We start from the raw sequence: 10,226 nt of genomic DNA, 5'->3' as shown, positions 1-10,226 counted from the left end.
TTATTAGAATGTAATATTACCTAACATATTTTGGAAATGTTGCATTGTTGTGTTTAAATCGTTTAACAAGAATATAAAATTACAGTGTTTGATTAAAAGAATAAAAGATGATTGGAATGTGTATTTTATCAATTTGTCCTTATTATATATTGATTTTTTAAAAAGTTGAATTGTAAATATTAAAATAAAAATATTTGTATAAAAAATCATATAAAATATATAATTTTACTATTTTTAATTTATATATTTTCTTTAAAAAATTTAAATTCATAAAATTTATATATATATATTTTACAAAATTTAAAAGATAAATAGATTTAATGAAAGTGTTTAATTTTATTTTAACTCCTGAACTTCATATAAAATTCTAGTTATGGACTTTTTTTTTGTAAATCTAAAATAGTTTAAGGATAAATTTACAATTTATCATTCGTAATTTTTTTTTATTCAATGACAGAAGAATGATATTTTTGGAAAAAAAATTATGTTAAGGGCATTTTAATCCAAAACGTCTGGAATGTAACAATACCTAAGGGATTGGGGGGAATCACATTCCCAGTAATAAGCCCCAAAATGCCACTGTTGGGAATGACTTATTACCAGGGTTGGGAATCTTTGCAATCCAAACGGGAGAATCACATTTCGGAAAAAATATTCCCCGGGTAATCTCACATACTCTCATCCAAACGCACCCTTAGTGCATTGAGATCCTACTCAGGAAAATGTTTAGGGTTTAGAATTTAGGTAAAATCCTCCCAATTAAGATTTATCCTTCTAATAGCTTTCTTTTCAATTAAATTTTAATTTAATTGAACTTCCACGTTGGGTCTGATTTTCATGTTTATGTAACAAATTAAACTATATATGACTATGGTTGGGTTCTTGCTAATGTTAAAAAAAAAAAGGGTAACCAATTGTTTAACTTAAGCTATCCAGACAAGACAAAGCACAAATAGGACCATCCTAATGCAACATTAATGGGAATGAGGCATCTAGAAGTAGATATCACGCAAATTGTGTATTTGTATTTATATTCGTGTCTTTTCGTATATTATATATTTATATAACTATTGCTATTGCTATGAATAAAAATTATTATCCTAGATCTTACTGCAAGTACAAAGAGTCTATATATAAATTCATCTCACTGCAACCACCGTTTTTGTGGGACATGGTTGCGTCATATAACAGCCTGTTCCGTATAAACAGTGAGTTTTTGAAATTTTGGCCCAACCCTCAATTATGATTCATCTCATTCTTTTGAGGTTATAAAAATGTTCTTTGTGGGTCTTCCCTCGTATTGGATTATCTTTTTTTTAATTAATCTCTGATCTATTAATCGATTAATCTAGATCGGGCTTTATAGTGACTCATTATGGGAGCGATCCTCTCAATCCAATTTACTCCATTTATAAATATTAGGGATCGAATATCTAATCTTACTTAGAGAATCTAGTGGATCATCAATTTAATATTTAAAATTTAGGAGTTTGGGTCTAATTTTTCTTTCTGAAATTAGTAAAACCGAAAACAAGGGTCCATTGCTTAATTTACCTAATGGGTTATAGGCCATTTGTGATGGGTCCATTGGCTTAATTTAAACCGTTTGACACTTTAGATGGGTTTCACTTCAAATCCACTTGTGACATATATTGAGCCACATTTTCATGTACCAATGGCTTATAGGCCATGTAATTTTATAAATCCACATAGCAAGCCCAACCTTCTAGGTGTTGTAGCTTATCCTACGAATAAGTGATCATGTGAAAATCGAATATTCAGAATATATAATATAATTCTTATAAAATAAAATAAAAATTCTCGATTTGATACACTCAACCATTTATCTTTCACCTCTTTCGTTATAGACTCAACATTATTCACAATTTTGTCATCCACCACTGACCACACAATGAAAAACTAATCAATCATCTATGTTTGTATGTTAACAGTAGATGTATGGACGAAGTTGGGATCAAATATTGGGATGAGTAAGTGTTTGTTGTCAAATGATTGAAATTCTTTCAAACAGATACTATCTTATAATCATCTTAGATTAATCAAATAATAATAATAATTTGTTCTCAAGTAACTTCAACTATCTAGCATGGTTGCTTGAACCGGACTAATTGATCCTAACATTTGGATAAAAAATCATTAATTTAACCGGTTCAACAACATGTTCGGTTCTAAAAACTTTACTATCGAGCACCATTTTATGACACCAGAGCAAGTAAAATAGATTATAACTTAAAATTCTGTAGGAGAAATTTAAAAAATTGGGCAAATTAAAACTATCTTAATTAGAGTATAACACTCGTTTAAGCACAATGAAAATCATAAATATTATAATAGCAACTATGTTAATTAAATTAAAATTCAATTAATAATTTAATATTACTCATTCTTGCACTAATTTTCTTTCTTTTATTCTGCTTTGATATGGCTTCTCCCACTGAGTTCAGGTGTCCTTTAAATCTTTTCACAAAAGTCGAAATCATGTCCATTTTGTTGGTAATGCTCAATCCCACATAGTGTTGGAAACACTATTGGGAATGGTATTTAAGGCTTGACATTCTACTTCCTTGTCGTGGTCGTGGTCGTGGTCGTGGTCGTGGTCGTGGTCATACGTGTCTTCGACACGTACGCGCGGATACTATCTTTTTAGAGAAAATTCTTGAGGAATTTCTCTTTGAAAGAAACAAATGGAAAATGTGAAGGATATCGCAGTTGATATGCATTTCACCCGGAACTGTTAAAAGATAGATGATAAGGAACAGGCTAAAATAATTATCGGACAAAACCAATAAAGTAGCAATTTGTTGAAGAGAAAGTAAACAGTATATTGCAGTTCTACTAAGCAAATTTGGATGTGGAGAGTTTGATAGTAAAGAGGAAGAGTTTAAAATACAACTCCTTAATATAAAGCTGGAAACGGTAGAAATCAATTGTAATCGAAAATCTTGCTAAGAGCATAACTTTTAAAATTGAATAAACCAACATTTTCGGTTGAAATTGAAAATATTACATTCTCCCTTACATTTTCGGTTGTAACCAAAAGGCCAGTTGGTTCCTGCAAACACATCCGGGCAAGTACAATTTGAATCAATGATCTAAAACAGGATTGTTACAATTGGATCGAAAAGGTCACCTTTTCGATGAAACGATTGATTTCGGATCTCGTTCTTTAGGCCAAATTTGAGGTAAAGAGACATCTTTGTGAGGAAAATAGCTCGGCACAAAATATGTGGATGAACATACAAGTTGAATGGTGTTTTCTTTAGCTTCAACAGCTTTATCCAAGGCGATTCTGCTGATCGAATGACACCCAACGTAGAAATGATCGGCCCCACCGGTCCGGTTCCAGAATGGGTACTTACTACTGATGTTGAAGATATAATCCTTGATGAAATCTTGCAGTCCCTCAGGACCAATTCGTGGGTCATGGCGCATGTCAGCAATGGAGAAAGGCATATAGAAAAGATCAGCTTGGTTGGGATCCTTGGTGATGAAATGGCTACTGAAAAGAGCTTTTTTGAAGTAAAGTTCACTGGCATAGTGACCTTTGGGATCAAAATCCACAGGCAACAGCACGTTTGCAAAGGGATCATCAGGTTTATGGGATAACGAATATCTTAAAACTCTTATTCATTTCTTTATAATCTTCAAGAAATGTCTCCGTATCATGATAAATCTCTGTGTTATTCATATTGTCTCCTGAAATACAAGTTAAATCCAGTTACTTGGAAAGTGAATCAGTTCAGTATAAAGAACAAAACTTGGAACATACCAGTAAAGCCAAAGAGATCTCCAAGTGGAAGAGACCATTGAATCTGCTTTGAATAACTGGAAGTTCTGGGAAGATCAAAGAACAAATCTTCAGCAGTATTGTCGATCGAAAACGGGATCGTCTCCTCATTGTCAGTGGGAACTTGGATGATCAGATCAAACAGAGAATAATTTGTGGCAGGTTGTAAGAAAGTAGTGGACTGGGGTTTGTTAAGACACTTGAAGTGGTGTAAATGTAAATGAAAACCAGAAAGAAGCTAGTGAGGGCTAAACCTATTGGTAGGAAGAAGAAGAATAGCTTGAAAGTTGGGGGAAATTGTTGCTTTGGGACATTGTAAATGAATACAGAAGATTTCGCCATTGAAGACTTTGACAAGGCAATTTTGCTTCATGAAGCATTCTTTGTATGCTTTTATAGTTTATCTCAAGTTTCTTGCCTCTCAAGTTTCTATTGACATATAAATAGTTATGGGATATGGTTATACATGGTACAAATGTAAATGAGGTATCTTTGTACATAATTGCTTGACTTGGTTTTAGAAAAAAACATCTTCTAAAATATTTTTTGTTAAATTAATGCAAATAAACCCTGGAACTTCCCTCACAAAGCCAAATCTAGGGACTCCTTTTTATTCATCAATGTGGAGTATTTTCTTCCGAATTCAAATGGTGAAAGATCAGAAAGAGAAGAAAAACTATGTATGTTAGTTCTACACTGATCAAACTGTCGAGATTGTAAATCAAACCAATATATAGTCGAAGCTTTTATTTGAATTTTGTTGATTTTTGATGTGTTATTGAAGTAAATCAAAGTGAGAAGAAATAGGGAAAAAAAGAATGTTTTGGTACCACTTAAGTCATATGTGATGATCGAAGAGAACCAAATGACAATGGAAAAGAATTCCGATCATGCCAAAGAAAAAAGGTTAAAATTTTAGGAAAAAGTCTCAAAACTCAGCATTTTAGTGTTGACACTATTAATAAAAAAAATAGTGTTGACACTAGGCATGAACGAATCGACCTCGGTGGTATATAAATTGTTGTTATTTCTTGAGGTCATAGGTTTGAGCACCATGATTGTCATGGGTGTGAGCATTCAATGTCAAATGGTTGAAAGTGTTCTTTGAACAGATATTACCTTGTATTTACACTAGATTAATAAAAAAAATAGTGTTGACACTAGACACTTAACGTCGAGTGATCAAAATGAGTGAAATTTGAAACTTTAATGATGAAATTGATTTTTTTAAAGTTGAAGAACAAAAATAGAAACATAAAACAAGTTGAATGAGTAAAAAATATTTAACCCTATTGTTAATTAATGGTCATGAGTCGAAAATAACGAAAAGGAAACAAAAATCAAATTTAAAAAATGTCGAGGATGTAGCATTCAAAGAAATATATACATTGTCATCAAGCAGACTTGTCCTGGCAACATGTTTTGGCAGTGTAACTTTCAGCAATTTTCAAACTAAAACTCGAAGCTTTGGCAATTAAGTTGGCAATTTACATGTTTTGAAATTAAATTTAAAGATTTTGACCTCTGCCTGCAAAACCATATCAAGTTTCAGGTGAAATAAATGTCAACATCTTGGATGTGCAAATGAATGACTATTTAATTAAGAATCAAGTGATCTCGGTCGCAAATGAATTGTTGTTATTATTTAAAGTGTTGGATTCAAGTATTGTGAATACCAATGGTATAAACATTCAATGTCAAATAGTTGAGAGCTATCTTTCAACAGATATTGTCATGTACTTGATAATAATAATAGTAATAATAATAATAAAGCAAATTTAAGACACCCTTTTCTTTGAAAATATGTTCAACTAGGAAGAGAATTTTTTTTCTTGAATCCTACACAAACAATGTTTTTCCATATCTTAGCCATATTAGCTGGTACACGCACATCAATATTATATAGTTTAAATTGTGTTTTAGTTAGTATTTTAACTATTTAGATATGTTTTAGTTAGTGTTTTAACTATTTAGATATGTTTTGATTTACTTTGATTAGTAATGTATCAATTCTTTGGTTCGGGTGCCTCTATTTTCGGTGTCTAGCCTTGTTTTATACTGCAGGGGTGAAGATGGCTTTGTTGGTGGAGAGGAGTTGCGACTTCCCCTCGTTTTTGGGTTATGCCGGCAGCGTGTTTTCCTAGTCAATGCCAGTGACGGGGAAGGGTGGGGCTTGTTGTGCCGAGGATCGAAGTCTGATCCTCCATCAGTGCCTTTTGGTCAAGTTTCTTTCTGGTGCGCTGCGTCTGGTTTCATTAAGGCGGGTGAGTCTTGTCGTGTTGGCAATCGGGGCAGAGGCGTTTGGAAGTGCTGCTAGTGCTGGCCTTAGTGCTGTTGGTTCTCTTGGCTTGCCTCTGTTGTGTTGTGACCTGTCCGAATTGGTTGTTTTGAGCCGAGTCTTGTGTTATTTGGTGGCATTTGACCCCTTTTAAAAAATATATTAGTTGGTAGTTGGTACATGTTTTAGTATTAATTTTGTTGGTGGAAATAAGGGATTATGTTTACTTTAGACGGTTTATTTCTTTTGGTTTCGGTGGAGAGTTATTATCGGTTATCGGATAATGTTCAATCAATAGTGTTGATGATAAGGGTGTGGAAGGAAAGTGTCGAAACATCTTTACAAATGAAAAATCAATCATCTTTTAATGTCTGCTTCGATTAATATTAATGGGTAGTTTGATGAGTCGCCACTAATTTTTATTAGGGTATGATTGGATCATCCAAAAGTTTGCCATTCTAATAAAATTAAAATAAAAAATTATGGTCTATTTACCCAAAGTATGAATTCAAGATCCGATTAGACGCAAAAGGATTAATATCCCACAATGCCCTTTTGGTATCTACTCGATTCTGATGTTGTCTTTAACCATAGAAAATTATAAGTTTGAGTCTTGACTTAATTAATGATCATTAAGAATAAATAAATAAATTTATCGTATTAACCTTAACATAATATAAATATAAAAAATATAAAAAATAATATACATATGATAAGCATTATATTATAATATGAGGTATAGAATTATAAGGACCAAAATAACACAAATAGAAAATGTAAATTATAAATCAAAATAAATATGCAGAGATTAATACCAAATCAAATTTTAAATTAAAATAGTCAAACAACAATGAATTAAAGCTGAAAAAGACCGAATTATAAGTACAGAAAATGAGGAAAGACCAAAAGGGCTATTTACCCGTAATTGCAAAACAGGCACGCATTCTCCTGGAGCGAGTCGCGCGCACGGGCCATTTTCTTCAAAACGACGCTATTTTGGAATTTGAGTAGCCCTCCTAAAATAACGTTGTTTTGAGGTTTTAAACGGTAAAATTAGTGGGATAATGCAGGCCGCCTAATTATTTAGTTCAATAGGGTATTTTGATTTTTGTTTGAGATCTACTGAAAAAGTTACCGTGGATTTAGAACTCGTTATGTCCGCATGATGAGTTTCATGAGATATAATTTTTTATTAAGTTATGGGATGTGGGTATAATAGATCGAATATATTTAATATATATTCAGGAATTCATCATGTTCGCGTGACGAGTCCAAATAAAAATATTTTTTTTAGAAATTTAAAAAATATTGTTAAAAATATATATATTATTTTAATGGGTAGGAAACTCGTCACGCCAATGTGACGAGTTTCAAGGGGTAAAAATTTGAATTTTTCGACCGTTGGGGTGACCGTTGGCAAACGATCAATTTTAAAAAAAATTCAATGAAACTTGTCACTGTAACGAGTTCCAACGACTATTTTCAATTTAAAAAAAACTAACCGTTTATACTGTTGGATAGAGTATTATAAATAAAGGTTTTGGTTGGATTGATAAATAAAGACCTTCATAAATAAATTAAAATCATACAAATCAATACTTTTTTTTATATTTGTAAATATGTCATTTTCTATTTTTTAATAGATATATCTTCAATACGTTCACTACGTCGGATTAAGATACCTTCATATTTTTCTTTCGTCGTTTTCTTCTCAATTTTTATACTAAAGTTTTTAATTTTTTCTTCACTCTCAACGAGTAGTTGCTACGCCGTTTCGGTAAATATTCATATTTTTTCTTCTTCTTCTCCTCTTCCATTTTCATCTTCTTCTTGTTATGCTCCTCAACTACGTATTTTATTGCATCTTTTTCCCATTCTTCATCTAAAGAAGAGCTTTAATCCAAATCGTTTATCTCCAAGCCACTGTTGTCAAACCCAAAATCACCGTTCGCCAAATCATACCCAAAATTTTCTTACGACCACATTATTTAATAATCTCAATTTTTTCTCACTTCTCATACATCAAAATCTTCACCTTAAACCCTATTTATACTAAAATCATCTCTCAAAATAATCGTTGGAACTCGTTACACTGACGTGATGAGTTCCATTGAGTTTTAAAAAAAATTAATCGTTGGCCAACGATTGAAAATTTCAAAATTTTTACCCTTTGAAACTTGTTACGCCGGCGATACAAGTTTCATGGCCATTAAAATATATATATTACAATGTTTTTTAAAATTCTAAAATTAAATTTTATTCAGACTCGTCATACCCGCGTGATGAGTCCCGTGAAATATATTAAATATATTCGACCCTTATTAAAAAATTATATCCAACAAAACTCATCACAAACTGAACTCATCACACCGATATGAGGAGTTTCAATTACACGGAAACTTTTACCGTAAATCCTAAAATAAAAAAATAACTTGCCAAATTAGACTAATTAACCGGCCCGCTGGAGCCTATACTATCCCACTAATTTTACCGTTTTAAACACCCTTTTTCAATTTTTTATTTTATTTTTTTTCCTTATTACTTTCCCTCTTTAACAAATATAAATAAATAAAATTCTCTAGCTTCTCTATAGAATCTGGGTGGATTTTGTCGTCATCTCCTCCTGTTGTTGTCGATAGTATACAAATATTATCAAAATTAACCAAGAGTATCTCATTAATCGGTGACAAACCTTTTGACTTTGATTTTTTCTATCTTTCATTATCCACCGTTAAAGTATCTCAGTTTTCAAATAGAAATCTTTTCTTTCATCTCATTAATTGAATTTACAAATAGAAATCTGAATTACCATGGACACCACCAACCGAAAGGATACGACGTTTTTCCTTAATTTTTGGCTGGTTTTGTTTATAGGTGACACTACCATCTGAAACCCATATATTGTCCTATGCTTTCCTCTTTTAATGGATTTCATCATCCCTTCTTTCATTTTAAATCTTACAAACGTAAAGGTGAACTTTTTAGCCTTTTGTTTTTTTTGTTCTAATAATAATAATAATAATAATAATATGCTTGTCGGAACCGTCTTTCGGTTTGACATCGGAATTGGACTTCGACTTGAATGAATTTGGGTTAGAGTCGCCACCGACCACTTTAAAACAAATTTAGATGGGTCGGACATCATCTTACCTGATCTACATTGTACCATAAACGTGACGGGTTCGGGAGTCGATTATGGTCAAGGAAGGATTAGCACCCTTGAATCGCCCTTTCGGTACCAATTAATTTTACGGTTGTCTTGATTTGCGAAAATTAACATTTAAATTGAAAATCAAAAATTCAATCCGAATTAATTACCTTTGATCGATTGAAAGTATCCCTAAAAAGTCAAAAGTGTTGTATTGTAAAAATGAAAATAAACATGAGAAAAGAATAATAAAAAATATTAATATAATAATATTAATAATATATATATATATATATATATAATAATTACCTTGGTTATTTTAAATCGTTGCCCCTTCCTCTGATTTTAATTCCACGTTTTTCTTTCTGTCATTTCCTCTTGATGCTTGAGTCTATTTATAGTCTAAAGAAACCTATTTTTAGGTCAGATTTAGAGTCCTACTTGGACTCAAATGCTTCAGTTTTAGTGTTTCAATAGGACTCAAATATGTTGGTTTTAGTGTTTCAATAGGACTCAAATACGTTGATTTATTTTCTTAATCTTACTAAACCAGGGTTGTTGAGTGCGGGGCCTGTAAAAATAAAAAAATAAAAAAATTAATAATAAAAATAATAAATAAATAAATAAATAAATATAATATAATATAATAAAATGTTTTTGTAGACCCAGACAAAAACGGGTGTCTACATCTGCCCTTCTTTGCACATTTTTTGTGTTAACAAGAATATGGCAAAGATGAAAAAAACAACCAGTTTTTATCCGGTTCTATTTGATTTGAGACTTGATAGTGTTTGTTGTGACACTAAGTCGATCCATTGGGCACGATATCATTTTTCTTGAAGTTGAAATCGTGGGTAAATCGAAAAGTGACTTTTTTGTTGCCAATCTTGGTCGACTTTGGTCTTCTTCTCGATTTAAAGACCTGGGTGTAAAAATTGACCGGAAAGTAGTTTCTTGCTAACGCAATTGATACGCCCTCGAGCTGAATGGAT

General features: G+C 31.9%; 1 pseudogene; it reads right to left on the bottom strand.

Annotated features, from left to right (window-relative positions):
- Window positions 1–3,147: 3,147 nt before the first annotated feature.
- LOC120176905 lies at window positions 3,148–4,157 on the bottom strand (annotated as a pseudogene).
- Window positions 4,158–10,226: the final 6,069 nt, after the last annotated feature.

This window comes from Hibiscus syriacus, unplaced genomic scaffold, assembly GCF_006381635.1.
Source record: "Hibiscus syriacus cultivar Baekdansim isolate YM2019G1 unplaced genomic scaffold, ASM638163v2 tig00112260_pilon, whole genome shotgun sequence".
NCBI lineage: Eukaryota > Viridiplantae > Streptophyta > Magnoliopsida > Malvales > Malvaceae > Hibiscus > Hibiscus syriacus.
Note: the sequence above shows the minus strand (reverse complement) of the source record. Positions and strands in the feature narration are given on the sequence as shown.